The sequence below is a fragment of the Takifugu rubripes genome, chromosome 3 (genome assembly GCF_901000725.2).
Source record: "Takifugu rubripes chromosome 3, fTakRub1.2, whole genome shotgun sequence".
Lineage (NCBI taxonomy): Eukaryota > Metazoa > Chordata > Actinopteri > Tetraodontiformes > Tetraodontidae > Takifugu > Takifugu rubripes.
Genome location: NC_042287.1, coordinates 8,299,093 through 8,314,731, shown reverse-complemented (window position 1 = coordinate 8,314,731; position 15,639 = coordinate 8,299,093). Strand labels below are relative to the sequence as shown.

Sequence of the window (15,639 nt, the reverse complement as noted above, 5' to 3'; positions counted from 1 at the left end):
TTAAAATAGAAATTTGAAATAATTTTCAATTAAAGGAGGACTCCTCCTTAAATGTTTGGCGTAAACTCTGACAACGACTTGGTTTCGTGATGAACCGATGGGAAAAACAGCAGAGAAAGACTGATAGTTATTAACTTATAATTATTAACAATTATACCACAATTATGAACTCAAATGCCTTTTCCTCAAGTCACGTGACGCGACAAAGGTGTGCGTGTATTTATCACATAGTTTTGCTCAAAGGCTGCCTGTAATCTAACCTCGCTCTTCAGGTTCAAATTCCTTTTGTTTGCTTTTGGGTTTCGTTCTGAACCGTCTCACATTCCTCCCCCAAAAAATGATAATCGCTTCCAATCAGCGGAGCGCCACCAAAGCGCACATCAAAGACAACATTATCTTTAATTGAAGTTCAGAGTTGGGCGACAGGCACCACCGTCAGGTGCTCTGGCTGCACCCAGCGACGGTCGCTCACGTGACCCAGCAGCATCTCCGAGTTCACGCGGTTCAGCAGCCCCGATCCGTGTTTTCACTTTCAATCGCCAACATCAAAAAAACACAGTTTTTCCCCTACATCACGTGTCCAGACAAGCGGCTTGGCTCCGAGTCGCTCGTCGCTTTGATTATGACGCTTTCTTTTATTCCCGTCGAATTTAACCCCAATCAGACCTAAAATGCTCCCTTTTTATGGGCCTTGGGCAGATGGACCAGCCCAGTTTGTGTTCTGCTGCTGCCGTAATGGAAAACAGCGTTTTAAGCGAGTCCATACCCTGGCTGACTTGTGAAATACCTACATTCTTGAAGCCTTTGTTTTTTACCTCAACTACCTGTCCTCTGGGTGTGTACACTATGTTTTTTTCATGCAGTGAAGTCATGAGTAAAAAATCTATGTAGAAACAGTCGTGCCATAACGTATCAAAACCTGTTTTTTTTGTTTAATGATCCGGATCTTAAAAATACGAGCCGTGTCCGGGTGATGGCGCGCCGACTGTTTTTCTCCTTTTGTTCACTTCTTGTCCTGAATATGAGGTGAAGACAAAGATGAAACTCTGATGCCCAAGTTCTCGGCATTCCTCAGCGGTGACACACAACAGACGTATCGCCTTATTGCTCGCTTTTTTTTTTCTTTTGTAAACGCACAAAAACACAGCGTTGAACCAGATGTTCAGGTTGTCGTAGTGGAACAGAAGGCGTGCACAGGAAAATACTTTGGATTATGAAAGAAGAAATGAGTTATGTCATTCTTGTTTTGGGGCGGACAGTTGGGGCACATCCCACGGGACCGTTGCTGTTTGAACAACAAATATTTGTAACGCTGACTTACGTCGAGCTGCCGCGGGTCACATCGCTCACGTCGCCACCCAGGTTTTTTTTCGCCATATTACTGATTTCTGACCACAAAGGAAAATCTCCCAGCATCCCTCGTTCCACGTCCACAAAGGCTTCAAACAAACCCTCTACCTCCAGAGGTGTATCACACGGGCCTGTTGCCTCACCTGGTCCTGTGTTACCTCTGATGGTTGGATTAGGAGGCAGCCATGTGGAAGAGGCGGCTCTAATCCACGGTGCCTCCGCAACACCTCCGCTCTCCTGAAGGTAGAGCAACGCCCTGAAGGAACGCGGCTCATATCGGTGGCTGTGCTGTACGCGGCGCCCTTTGCCCCGGTCACCTGGGTCAGAGTGCATTTGTCCAGTTTCAGGCCTCAGAGGAGGCGCTACGACCTTTGCAGCCTGTCCTGTGTGGTCAGGTAATGGGCCCGGTGACGTCGCGACCACATCGCCACCGCTATCGTGATTGGCTGAAATAAAGTCTCTTATTTATCTAATGTGCTGATAATTAGGACTTTCTAATTAGTGACATAATTGGAAATGTAATTAGCAATAGCAATCGTTATTGCAGTTAATACCTTTTCTCTTTAGTTATCAGGCTCGTTCACGCTGGTAATTAGCAGCCATAAGAATTTCATACTTTTTACATGTTATTACTTTTGTATTTGACACTAATATACTGTATCATTAGCGCCTTTTTAATTCTTTAATAAAATCTTAGTGCCCACCAACTTTACGTGTTGATATCTCGGTAAGAGCGGCGAAAAGTGGGAGGAGCTTCATGGAGGGGGGCCGCATTTTTTCTCCGGTCACATCCATCTATGGCCAAAAACGTGAAGTTCAGGAACAAAGCACTTGTTTATCTTTTTTATACGTCAATCTGCAGGGGCCGGAGATTATGGTTGACTTCAAACTTCTCCTTTCAGAGTCTGAAAACGGGATCGTAAACAGATGTTTTATGTTTATCTGCAGAAATCAGATCCGTGTCACGTGAGCGTCGGCCAGAGGTGACAACTCAAACGAGGGTCATCCCCAGCGCAGATAATTCAGCGGGAAGGTGAGTCCGATCTGTGTCTTTTGCTCGATTCATTTATATGCAATAAAAAAGAGTAATTGTCGGCTGAGGGAAATGTTGAATGAAAGACGGTTCCCGACATTAAATGGCGCTGAATTGGAAAGCCACCAACGAGAGACGAAACGACACCTTTGGAAGTATTTTATCATTTGATTTTCGTCTCTGCGGTGAACAAAATGATCAACTTTGCTCCAAAAACAACACGTAATGGCTTTTACAACACACACTGCTCGTGTCTCTGCTGTGATGAAGTTGCTCCTCTGTTGCCGGCAACAACTTAATTGTCTCCAACGCGCACGCGGGCGGCGTGCACGACTCACGATACCCCAAGGTCTGGATTAATTAAGCTGTGAAAGCCCACGAGCAGAGAGCATTCGACAGGTGCCTGTTTGCTTTGGTGTGGGACTTGTTTTTGGCAGTGGTGCAGTGGCTCGTTATAAATCTATAATTAAGTTACAATTTTATTTGCTTTTTTCCGAACACAGAGTCTTTTGGGAGCGTCGTTGCTCAAACTGTGGTTTTGTTTAAAAGCACCCTTGTCTGTTTCGATACCAGATCCTCGGGTTTTATGCTGAGTTTGCGAATCGCCTGACTCGATGTGCCACCGTTGGTGTCGCGCCGCCGCCAAGTGTTTTCCCGCCTGCGTCCTGTGGTGGGGCTCCTAAATCCTGACATCTCCGGATTTGTTGTAAACCCAAAACAAGCCGATTTGCACCCTCGTTCCCGTCGCATCTCTACACAAAAACAAACACCGCGCCCCCCCGCTGGCTGGAGGGAAGGTCCTGGGGAACTCCCACAGTTCAGCTCAACCGGCGCGGCGGCGCGGCGGCGCGCTAAGTGAACAAGCAAAGCTCTCTCTCTCTTATTTTGAATCACCTGCCGGGAAAGAGGGGGGGGGGGGATTCACAGCAGGGGCCTGGAGGAGGGATGAGCGTGGCTGTGGGAGAGAATCCCCCTGCCTGCAGGGTGGTCAGGGCTGAATGAGATTCACCACCGGGATGGAAGCATTTGCCAAGAGCTCACTCGCGCTAACAATGTGGCCTGTGGAGGGGCAGGCTGGGAAGGAAATTGAGGTTAACAATGTTGTTACATATTAAACAGGCTCATCTGTGCGCGTAGCATTGGAATCCGGGTATATTCGAGCACATTATTTAGTAATGAAACCCAGCACTAAACCAAACTGTGCGATTCTCCTTGAAATGCTGTCCAGGGATTGAATATAAAAATGATTATTTATATATTTTTTAAGTTCAGTGAAAATTCTTGTCATTAGAAATAGGTTCTCTTATCCTCTTGACAAAGCAGCCAGTGCATAAAGTGCACAGGTGCTAATTCTGTCCTACATGCTGATTTTCAGCTTGAATCTCACCATTGACTCTCACCGCTGCCCCCCCCCCCCCCCCCCCCCCCCAACAGTGCTTCACCCAGGGGACAAACGCCTTCTACGTGTTGTAATAAGGGTAGCTGATATAATGAAGGTCATTGTAATCAGAGCTAATGTGCCAAGGAGTCAAGACACTGTAGCTTTATTTGGCAGCAAGGCCCAGCGTTGGGTACCCCTGGGGATCGGGCTGATAGCGTTATCTTTCCTAACCTGACTCTAATACAGGCCTGGTTCCGATGTTTGTGTCAGTGTCGGGGCTGAACTTTTCCCAGTGATCCCTCGCACGTGTGGGTGGGCCTGGGTTGGACTCCATCCTGGTTAAATCCCATCCCAAGGTGTTTTTTTTTGAGAGCTGCGCTCCCCCCCCCGCCGACTTGGAAAACAGACGGGCTGCAACCGAATGTACTGGATGTAGAAACATTACATCGGCGCCTGCTGAGGACTGGCTCGTAAGAGATGACCTCTAAATCTAATCCCATCCCTCAGGATATGCAAATGTCCTTAGCTCAAATTTGATTTGTTTTTGTCAGTTCAGGACGCAGCAGTTTGTTTACAACTGTTATTTAAGTGCAACGAAGAATGATCTACCGGGCACTTTTAAGGTAATGTCACGTTTTAATTTAGAAATGAAATCCAAGAAGGTAGCGCGGTTGTCACAAAGGGTGGCTACGCTGTTAGCATTTCATCTCTTTTTATTGAACCGCACTTTAGGCTCTTTATTGCTCTGTTCCGAACATCAAAGCCTGCTTCTTTTTTTCTCTTCATCTGCTCCGTCACTTTGAAAAAAACAAAACAAAAAAACCCCCCCCGAACGCTCAAACCCAACCCCGTGCAGGTCCCCGGGTCCCGTCATTCAAACTTCCAAGCCGCTCTCTGTGGCTTCCGAGAGGACCATGGCGAGATGATCTCTTTTGTTTCGCATCATTAGTTCCATCTGTTGTGCGAGTGGGCCTGTCTGTTCCGGAGCATGGCAACGTGATGGTCGCCAGGGGCGGCTGGAGATGCTTCCGTTCCCGGTGGCTCGTGACTCGACCTGCGCCTTCACCTTGTTTCCTCGTCCGTGATCCCCGTGACACCCGCGCATTTGCTGTTTTCACTTATTTATTCACACATCTGGGGACAGCAGCAGCACAAATGTGTTTTGCATGCGCGGAACGCCGTGAATGTGGTGCCGGGAAGTGCCGGGAAAGTTTCTAACACTGTGACACTCCGCTGAAAACAGGAGGCCTTATGCGCCGCAAATCTCCCGGCATTTGGGAATACGTGTGGTAGGATTTTATCTCGACGAGCAAATATGGTATTCCTGATTTTACACGATTGAAAAATCTTTGGAAAGCCTTTACCGGATAAATCGCTTTCCGAAACAACTGGGATTTTGTGATTGTTTTTTTCCTCCTCTGGCTTGATTTGGGCTGTTGAATCGATCAACACGCAGGAAATTCTGGGAGAGGGGCCGGAGACGTCTTGCTCTTAGGAGGAATCCTCTCCGGTCCTCCCTCGCGACGCAAGACGGGGAAATATGGCCTTACATTTTAATTAGAATTCCTAATTCCCAAATGAGGATTTCCATAATGTCCCCCCGGTGAATTGCCATGGCCTTATCGCCGCAGTGCGAGCGCCTCAGCACAAGGGCGTCTGTGTGCATGTCAATGTGGAGATCAGCAGATCATTTTCATCGAAGACGGAGCCATCAAAGGTCATATCCATCCAAATGACCTAACCTTGCAATGTAACACCTGGGTGTAAAAGCGGACTCATCCTATCTTCTGGGCTGGGTTGTAATGTACCTCTAATGTATAAAGTGCGGAAATAAAATAAGAGTTATAGGTTGGTGGAGGAGATTCAGGGTGGGCCGGGGAATGCTGTAACTCTATCGGGTGGAATAGCCGTGTTGGTATCACCCGAGGGTGACAGGCTATTGCCAGAGTGCTGTATTTGTTGGAACCATTATGAAATAAAGACAGCGGAAAAAGGCCAATACTCGGTTTGAATTGATTCCCGGAAAACTCCAGAAGTGAATATGCTTTCATTTTGATAGTATTACTATGGACAAAATGTGTTGTGTCAGTTTCACCCCGCCATTACTTTGCTCCATTACGGCAAAACTGGCTGATTTTATTTTTGCTTAGTCTATTTTCTGTGATAAAATGAAAATCAGAGAGCTTTATTAAGTCTGAGTGACACCTAAAGCCGAGAGCCAACAGGAAAATAAGTCATGTGGGATCTAGTTTCAGTTCATTTCTGCTCAATTCCCATCTCCTGATCAAATACTGCACTTTCTAGCAGAGGCCTAATGGGAGTGTCAAGTTCACTGAGGGCCTCTCTCTCCCTCTGACTCCATTACCCCATAACGGCGCTGGTTTGCCACTTATTTGCACAGTGCATTTAAGCTCTTCACATTTGTGGGGAGGCTGTAATTGAAGCTATATCGAGGCCATTTTATTAATTTCTGCGAGTCTGAGCGTCCATGTTGCTGCGGGCAGAGGCCCATCTCATTTCACAGTCTGCCCGTTTGAACCGTTGCTTCTTCCCGACCGGCTTTTGGATGCTGCTCCTCTCTAGCCAAACAAACATGACCGCCGATGTCTCGGGTTCAGGGCCTTTTAAACAACCTTTCAATAAAACAAGCTCAGCTGTGAGACATACAGGATCTCTCGTGCTGGGCAGCCCCGCTGAAAATACCCTCCCTCCTGTTTCAAAGCCATCAGCTTTTGGTTCCCCCGGGAGAGCCAGCATTATCCTGCGGGGTTTATTTAAACTTGCTGCGAAGGTCTCGCCTTTTTTCATACACCCGGCCATGTGACATTTAGGAGAAATTTACCACATATGAAACAGATTTTACTCGCTCTATCGATCCAGCTTTCGCCACCGCGGCGTAGGTGCCAATATCCCGTGGCAGGGGAACCGGTGGCGGGTTTTTGATGTGGTGCCGGCTGGGCCGCGCTCATCCAGCCGTGATGCACGCGCGGGGTGATGGATGCTCGGATGCTCGCCAGGCCTGCCGCCTTTGCCAGACGTTTAGCAAGTGACAGTAGCCTGAAAGGTGAGAGGAGGAGCAGGTGAAGGAAGGAAGAAGAAATACAAATGAGGAGAGATGACAACGGCATCCCTTACGGCCTGATATTCAGGTCTCTGGCATGTTTTTATTGACCTTTCCCGTCTCTATTTCATAGCTATCAACAGTAGAAGATCTGCCACTTAAATAAAGGCCATTTGACAATCTCCAGTTTCAGAGTCGCACGCTGACATGTGGTATTTTGATGGAATTTATTCTTTCGTGCGGCCCCTGCTTTATTGAACGGCCTTATAGACTTGCATTTGACTAATTATGAGCACTTGCTCCGTGTCTTTTATTTAATCACTCCTCCTTTAACGGCCTCTTAAATCGTTAAATGGGCCGGTCTCAGTGTGTTACTTTTTTGTGCGCCATGTTGGGAGGACAGCGTCTCTTTGGGTAAGACATTATTGGTCCATTAAACCGCAGCCCCTCTTCCCCCTCCAGCACTCTTACTTGGGTATGAATGCGTCAGGACTGCTTCCAGGCAAAAAAAAGACCACTGGAAAGGCTGTTTATCCTCTTAACGATGGTGCGTAAGCCCTCATCCTCATTCATGAACGGATGGCTCCGTTAGAGGAGCCCCGCCCCCCCGGGGGACTGAGGTCAGACCAGCTTCTTTGCACCAGCAGAGGAAGTTGAAGCCAAAAGCTCCATTCATTGAAGGGACAGTAGTTTGTTGCAGTGACAAATCTTTCTGGGAGAACCCTGGAATTTCTGCGTCCCTGTTTTCCAGCGAGGCGCATGTTGAATTCCTGCAGACGGCCTGGCAGCGAGACTGTGGCGAGCTCACATGTGTTGCTGTTTACTGAGTAAACTCGTAAATATGCGCAATGTTTTCAAATTTCAGCCTGCATTGTGAAAGAAGTTTGGAATTTTTCTCATGGGAGAGTACGACGGAGACAATCCGCCCATTGGCAAGCGTGGTCATTAAACTATCAACACCCATCTATTATGGTTTATATCATGGTTCCACAAATGAAATGCTGCTGAAAATCTGAACAAATTTAATTTATCAAGCGTAGACTTTGATTGCAGAAAGCCAGTAAGGGCTTTTGGATACGTTTCCCTCCTGTTTTGCGACAGAATCCATGCAGAATAAATGGATCTAATTGGCTTTTCCAGGGTTCATTAGTATGCTTAGTTGAAGTTTACAAGTCAAGGATCAGAAAAAGCGAAAAAAAAGAAGATATTTTTCAAGTTGCAGCTTCTCTTGTTGGCACACAAGCGCGCATCGGTGATATAGTGTGTATGACATACGTCTCCCAGGACCCTCTGATTTGTATAATATCCTTCAGACAAGGTCATAACGGTGCTTTCGTCTTTGAAGATAGAGGAAAGGGAACATGTTCCTCCTTCGTTGTGCCTGTGGAAGAGAACAAACGTGAGATCATGGTGTCGAGGGGCCTCCACTCTTCAAACTTGATATGAATCAGACATGAAACGGTTTCGATAAAGTGATATTATCTCCATTCTGCGTGGCGTCTTTTGAAATGAGCGAGCAGCGTGTGCGCGGAGCTCAATCGCCGCGTTTTAGTGTGAAATCCCGGGGAAATGTATCCATCTGGCGCATGAATAATTTAGACGGCTCAAGTTGGTTCCTGTTGCTGTTGTGTTTGTGCTCGGCTTTCTACCCCAGCCCTGCACCCCCGCCATCACCCTCCCTCGCTCCTTGACATCACTCCCGAGGCTTGTTTGTGATGCTTAAAGGGAAGCAGGGCCACATGAGGAATGGTGGGGAGGAGAAGTTCACTCTCCTTTTCTGCCGCACTTTCTGCTGTCTGTGCTGCCTACCTGCTCAGTCCTCAGACAAACACATCTGCACACACACACCACACACACACACACAAAGGACTTTCATTGACCAAATATATTCCTTAGCTCCCAACGCTACATCCAACCATTGCAAATCAAGGCCTGGCCCTCCAACTGGCCCTTTAAGACCCGAGGACCAGCCAAAACGCCCTCACTTCTCAAACATGTCACATTTCATTCACATTTTGGTCCTCAATACGTAGGCACGGTGTTAGCACTCATGCAAGGTTGTGGGTTTTACCCCCAGTTTCCGTTACAACAGGCCTGTCTGTGCTGAGTTAGTCCAGGTCTGGTTGATCCACAGCGGCCCCTCGACTGAAGCCCTCAATGACACCTCAATCTGGCCACATTTCAGTGTGCAATTAAACTATAGAATGACAAATAAAGGCATATCCTATTCTATATATCCTATTCTACCATGAAGGAAATCATCCTTGAAATCCTTGGAATCCTGGAATCACAAACTGCCTTTTCCTTCCCGGTGTTTCAGCTCTTTTCTATCTTCTGAGTAGAAAAAGCTTTGGTGCCGAGTCTCCTCACACCAGCCACAGCATCACACATCTGTAATCACCCACGAAATGCTTCTATTCTTTTACACAATACTTCTGCATGAAAGGACAAACGTCTGCACACACAGCTGCAATTGCACTGCGTTGATTCCTTTATTGGAAAAATGCAAACGTGCTCAGGTTGAGATGTCCGCTGGTGTAATCCAGTCCCTGTCTTTAAAGGAGCCAGTCAGGAGGGGAGGGGAGGGGAGGGGAGGGGAGGGGAGGGGAGGGGAGGGGGAAAGAGAGAGAGAGAAGGAGGGAGGGAGGAGTGACAGGCCCTTGGAATCTCAACCTCTCTCTCCTGGCGCCCGCACTAATCAACCCCTGTAATTTATGCAGAAAATATGATTTATATTTAATTTCACTACACTTGCATTGTTAATTTGAGATGTAATTAACGCGTCGCCACGGCAACTAATTTCTCTGTGCTGTAAATTATCACCGCCTTTTCATCAAAATTCAGTTACTTTGGCTCCTGTGTGCACTGTTGTGATGCAATTAGGTTACCGGGGCAACCCTAAAGTGTTAATTTTCTTTTGTCTCATTGCAGCGAGGCAGAAGTTGTTCTGCCAAACGCCATATTCACTTTTTTTTGGCTAAAAATAATTTGATTTTTTTTTTTTTGTGGGGACGCACGGGTGTTAATCAGCACCCATGGAACAGGCTGCTCATGAATACAAGTATACAACGCTGCGTGTTTCTTTTCCCTACACTTGTTCCGCCGCTCGGTACTGAGTGATTGCTGAGAATTCTCTCATGTTATGAGAGGTGTTTCAAAGTTCTCCTTTGGGAAAGGGCATATTTGTCAAAGGGAATCTATATAAATGAGAAATGCAGGCCTTGCTGGGGTTTAAGAGAGCGTGGGCGTGACTCTCCCCTTCCTCTCTCACAAACACACGATTCAACGCTTGCGTTCCATTTATTCCCCCAACGCCGACTGTGAAATGACTCAATATTTTAATCAACTGTATCTAATTTGCACTCCGGCTCCAGACCGGGTCGCGTGTGCACTGTTGTTGCCTGGGCTGGCACCGGGAATGCCCACCGGATGCCTCTGAGCTGCCCTGGATTGCTGCACCCGCAGCTCTCTGTGGCCCACTCGGCGCCTCCGTCTCCATCCGCCCCTCCTCAGCTAGCCTTCAGTGGTGCTATCAGGTCATTGACAGCTGCGCTCTGCTTAACAGCAAAGGTAATTAAATTTGTAAGCAGGCTTTTGGAAGCTTTTGAGCCTCATTGCTAATACCTGAAGGGATCACAGCGTTCCTCAACGCAGTTGTGTGCTCAAGCCTTGGCTGGACGGGGTCAGTGGACCGGACCAGAGCTCAGATCATCCAGAACCCTTGGTGAAAGATCCATGGTCAGGACGCCTCCTTTACTGGTTTTACCTCTGTGGTCACATGCTTGGGACTTGTTTTGCCTGCATCTTTTCCTCATCGGTGCCACTAATTGCTTCATGTGAGCTACAGCAGTTTCACTGTTAAGTGGGGACTTTCTTGTCCATCTGTAGCCTTTTCCCTGCCAGTTTCAGACGCCACTCCGACGTTAGTTGCAACGACATCAGAAGGTTCCGTGTGTGCTCCGAGAGGACCTTTAAAAAAGTCCCTTTGCAGGATACAAACGCATTTAATTCGGATCTTATTTGCCTTATTTGAAGTATTACCTCAGTATTTCAGAGGGATTAATGTCGTTTCCCGTGTAAATGACGCAGCATCCATTTCCTCCGCGTGCTTTGATCCTTGCCGTCTGATCTTTTAGCATTTAGATTGGCTCTGCCTCAGTTTTAAAACAAGCTGGTACTCGCCTCAGCATCACACTTTTGGAAACTACCGTGTTGTGTGGAAACCCCGTAAATGGCCAGCGTATTTCATCGTTTCGGAGAATATTCCATACGTTTGTTCCCCGGCAGCGGTGTGCAAATGTCCACCGTGAGGACACATGAAAGGACATCAGACCAGTCTGGCTCGTCAAGTCTCATTTAATCAAAACAATTTCCTCAAAATATTCCGCGCAACCATCCCGGTGGATCCAAAGTACAGAGTGCAAGCAAAGGTCACGGAGGAAGTTTTCATGTAACTCGCTTTTAGAAAAAGAAAAACAAAACAAAACTCTGAGTTGATTAGACTTGTTTATTTATTCAGGTCCAAAAGAGTATTTGCTTTTGTCGCATTTATTCCCATTTTACCAGCACAAGGGGCCCTGGAAGACGAGTTACCAAGGAACACAAAATTTTAATTAGTGTATTTTAATCATTCAGGCTTTTCAAGCTAATCCACAGACTCCTGAGAATTCCCAAGATGCAGCTCTGTGCTGCTTTACCATTTATTGTTGAGTCTATTATAATTACTGTTAGCAGGTGGGGGCAGGGAGACGTTTATTATGTTTTTCCATCTTTATTATAATTACTAGAAAAAATGAAAGGATGCTGTTTCATTAAGTTTAGAGATGATGCCATTTCCCCCTGTTTTTCCTCTCAATCTCCTTCCTGCCTTTGTTCTGTAAATGCTATTGTGCTGGCTTTCATTCCGGGGCTTTCATACATTGCGCAGCTTTATGGGGGGAAAAAACAGAAAGAAATAGATCTCTTATTAGGAACAGAAGATGGTCTTAAAGAACTGAGGAGGTTCTTTTTTTTTTTTAAAGCGGCGCTCTGAGAATGAAGTTGGAGTCTTTAATGGAGTTGGACTGGGATCAGAACACAAATGCAGAAACGTAAGAATATGTCTGCCTCTCTTTCGCACTCATCAGTAATGACAGATAAAACGGCCGCAGTAAATCTTTAAGCCCCACGCTTTTGGAACTCTGCAGGGATTTTAGCATCTTCCAGAACTATTTTTTTTTGCCTTTGTGAGTTTGTTAGCGTCCCACATGTAGAACACAGGCCAACATTCTTTTAAAAAAAAAAGTCTTGATTTCAAAAAGTTTTATTATTGAAAAGACGTCGGCGCACCGGCCGGTTGCAGCTTGTTGTGTGGTTATGTTGGAGTTCAACTACATCACATAAAACTTAACACTCGCCGTCATTTCAGTGTCTGTCAAGGGCACCGTTTTGGCAATGGAGCATCACCATCAATTATCTTAAGTGAGCTGATCTGAAGCTTTAACTGGAAAGTAGTGCGCTAACGAACTCTTTCAGAGTGATGTCATTAGCCTTCCAGTTCAGCGAATGGTCTCCATAAACACCTGAAGGGTAAAATCCCCCCACCGAACGGCACAACCACAGGCGTGTGAGGTTTTTAATGGTCGTAAAACACATCCGTTGCATACGTTTGAGAACACTCAGTAATATGACGCAGCCTTGAGCTAACCAGCAAACTGACAGGATGGGACTGAAAACAAAAATTCATGTAACCATCCACTCCATCCAACCAATATAACCAGCGGTGACACTGCGTGAAATATTAGCGACTCTGACAAACAAGCTGACAACCCTCGAGGGAGGGTGTTTGTAGCGGGGAAACCCGGCAAATCTGGATGAAGTTGGTATGAAGGCTGTTACGTGCCTCCGTGACATGATGACTTCTGACGCTGCTTAAATGTGACCCCCTCCTGGATTTGGTGAGGTTTTTGAGCATCAGCCTCAGCCAGAATCTACTGCTCTTCACACTTTTAAAAATGATTAGCGGGTAACCAGTACTGACATTTCAATCTTTCTAATTAAAAGGTCTTAATGACGGCGTCCCACCTTGGCTGTGACTCACAACCGCCTTCTTTCTCGGTATTTTATCTCATAAGTGAAGGTTTGACTAACCTTGTCTTAATATTAAAATGTGAAAACCTGACAAGGTGATGGAAACGCGTAAATGTACAATGTATCATGGTAAAACTGTGATTAAAGCAAAGGTTTGACACCTACAGATCAGCAGATCCTTGCTAATAAACATTAGCATTGCCGAGCACTGGCTGCAGTACTTGATTGTAATACCAAATTCCTGAAGTTTTGTATCATCATTTAATCTTTTAAGCTTTACTCCTCTTGAATCCTGAGCTAAAAAAATGTCCTCTTCCATTTCTGGAAGAGTCACAGTGTATTTAGCACGACACCATCGATCTCTTCTGGGATGTTTTTCATAGCGGAAAGGAGAAGCAAGAGGTCGGAAAGCTTTTGGTTTTTTTTTGTATTTTCATGAAAAATTCCACATCTTCTCATGAGATAGCTTACTGGAGCAAAAAGTAGCCCCCCCCAAAAAAAGTCATGACTAGACCTTTGAAGTGTGAAAGGCCGTCGCCACGCAATTATAGAGTCTTTGTGAAGTGTCAGGATTCTGGAATTATAAAATATCTGGATTGGCAGCAGTAATTATGATGTCCGTGCGACGCCAACCCTCGAGCCTTGATACGCTCACTGTAGTCTGAGCACAACTTATTTAACAACAGGTCAGGAAGTGAGGCCAGTTTAACCAGGCCAGGTCCTTCACACTACATGTTTTCTTCCAGTAAAGTTGCTAACATGGGCGTTGAGTACCTTTAGGGTTGTTCTCTGTTTTTTGGGGGGGCGCAACACCCCCCCCCCCCCTTGCTTGCTCAGGTGGAGCACCGCCTCCACTGCCGCTGCAAGAAGCGTCACGGATTTCATTATCTGCTCGGGCGTTTTATTTTGAAGTTGTGTAATTGAACAGTTTTTGGCTTAGCTCATCCTGATGTTAGTCTGGGAGAAAAGCAGCAGGACGTCGCTCAGTGAGGAAATAATGTTGGAGCTATAAACTGTTAGCATGTGTTAAAGTGGAGTCAGTGTCGACAGTTGAAATCTCCCACTGTCTGCACTCACACATGGACGCCTGTGGGGGGTGTAGTGGAGGGGGCGGGGCCGACCCAACGCCGGCGCTTTAAACACGGCGCATGGTTTATATCAGCGTTTGACCTCTGTACTCTGCCAACTGCTGCGCAGAAGCGACAGTAATAAAGACATTTGTTTCTCAAAATATGCGCGTTGACGATAAAGACGAGGCGGAGGAACAACCTGCCGCCAATAAACCACCTGAACCATCAGAGCAGCATCGTGATAAGCAGTCAGACATCAGAGGGGAGGGGTAAAGACTGCTGCTGTGCATTTGTCCGAGTTGCTTTTAGGCTTAAATAGGGAAAATAAACCACCGTTTTATGGCTGGCAGCTTGTTTTAGTGACTGCACCAGAGGTCAGAGTGAAATTTCCTCATTCTAGGTTCAGAATGATATTATAAAGTATAATCATTAACATCAGGGCAGAGTATAAATGCAGCATACAGTAACTGGACAGTCTTTATTGGACCTCTGGGTAGCGCGGCCTTGATCAGCTCTCAGGAATAATAATGAGTACATCTGTTCTTCCCACACGGGAAAAACAGGTGATGTTTGGGGGTTTTTGTGTAATGGTAGGGCGAGTGATTCCATTAGCATCCATGATGGCTCTCCCGGGGTTACCGAAGGTAGAAATTCTGTAACCTGGTCCTGCGTTTGCCCCCCCCTTCATCCCCCCGTACGTCTGCTGTGGCGCTGATGCAGCACAGAGGATGTTTTTTTCCCCCGGCCCTCATTCAAGGCACAGCGCATTTAGATTGAGGGAAGCAGGCTAACCAGGCCGGATAAAAGGGGCATGAAACCATCGCACCCTCACGTGGTACCCACGTCCACATCGTACAAATTACCGCTCAATTTGGCTGCAATCATGCTCTTAACATGGAGCTGGTTTGGAGAGGGGCTTTTCTAATTATGGGCAATCTGGAAAAGATTGTTGTTGTGATTGCAGCTCAGATACAAACGAGACTAGAAGAGTTCCTGTCTGACCTGTGGATGATGTTGTCGTGCTCCTGAGCCGCAGGCACAATATCGCCCTTTAACTGCGACGGTTTAGGGACATATAAGAAATTATACCCCGTCAGTGGTGCTTTACCGAGGTTTGCCGCCTTTTTTCTCTCAGACAGCTAATGCTAAACGCTAATTACGAGATTGCACAGGCGACTCACGGTGCGTCCACCCTAATAGGTAGAATCCAAAACACAGAGCAAACAGAGACAAAATGCATGTAAATAAAAAGGAAATTGGAAGAAAACCACATTTGCCGTTTGCTGCGGATGTGTTCTATTCGCGTCTTTTGTCGGCTCCGATCAAGAGAATGGGAAAAAAAACGCCACCCAGACCGCCACACGTGCCCTTTTCCTGTCTCCGTTTATTACGCAGCCATGATCCTCTTATGAAGGCTTCCTCTCCACTGCAATACCATATGTTTCCAGTTAAGCCCATGTTTCTCATCATTAAAGCTGAGCATTTGCCAAGCCAAAAGATCTCCCCCCTCTTCACACACACACACACACACACACACACACACACACACACACACACACACACAGACCACTGAGGTTTTAAATTAATTTACAGCCACAACAAAAGAGCTCAGCGTTTCTCTAATATTGTAAGAGATTTTATGTTAAGTTCTGCAACCTTTGAAATGGAGTTCAGG

At 46.4% G+C, this 15,639-nt stretch overlaps 1 protein-coding gene across 1 annotated transcript in view; it reads left to right on the top strand.

Moving 5' to 3' along the window:
- Positions 1-736: 736 nt before the first annotated feature.
- Positions 737-15,639, top strand: part of casz1 (castor zinc finger 1) — a 113,270-nt gene continuing 98,367 nt past the window's right edge. The window contains exons 1-2 of the mRNA XM_029833980.1: positions 737-835; positions 2,299-2,383. The gene's annotated coding sequence lies outside the window, so the exon portion shown is untranslated. The remainder of the gene's footprint in view (positions 836-2,298; positions 2,384-15,639) is intronic.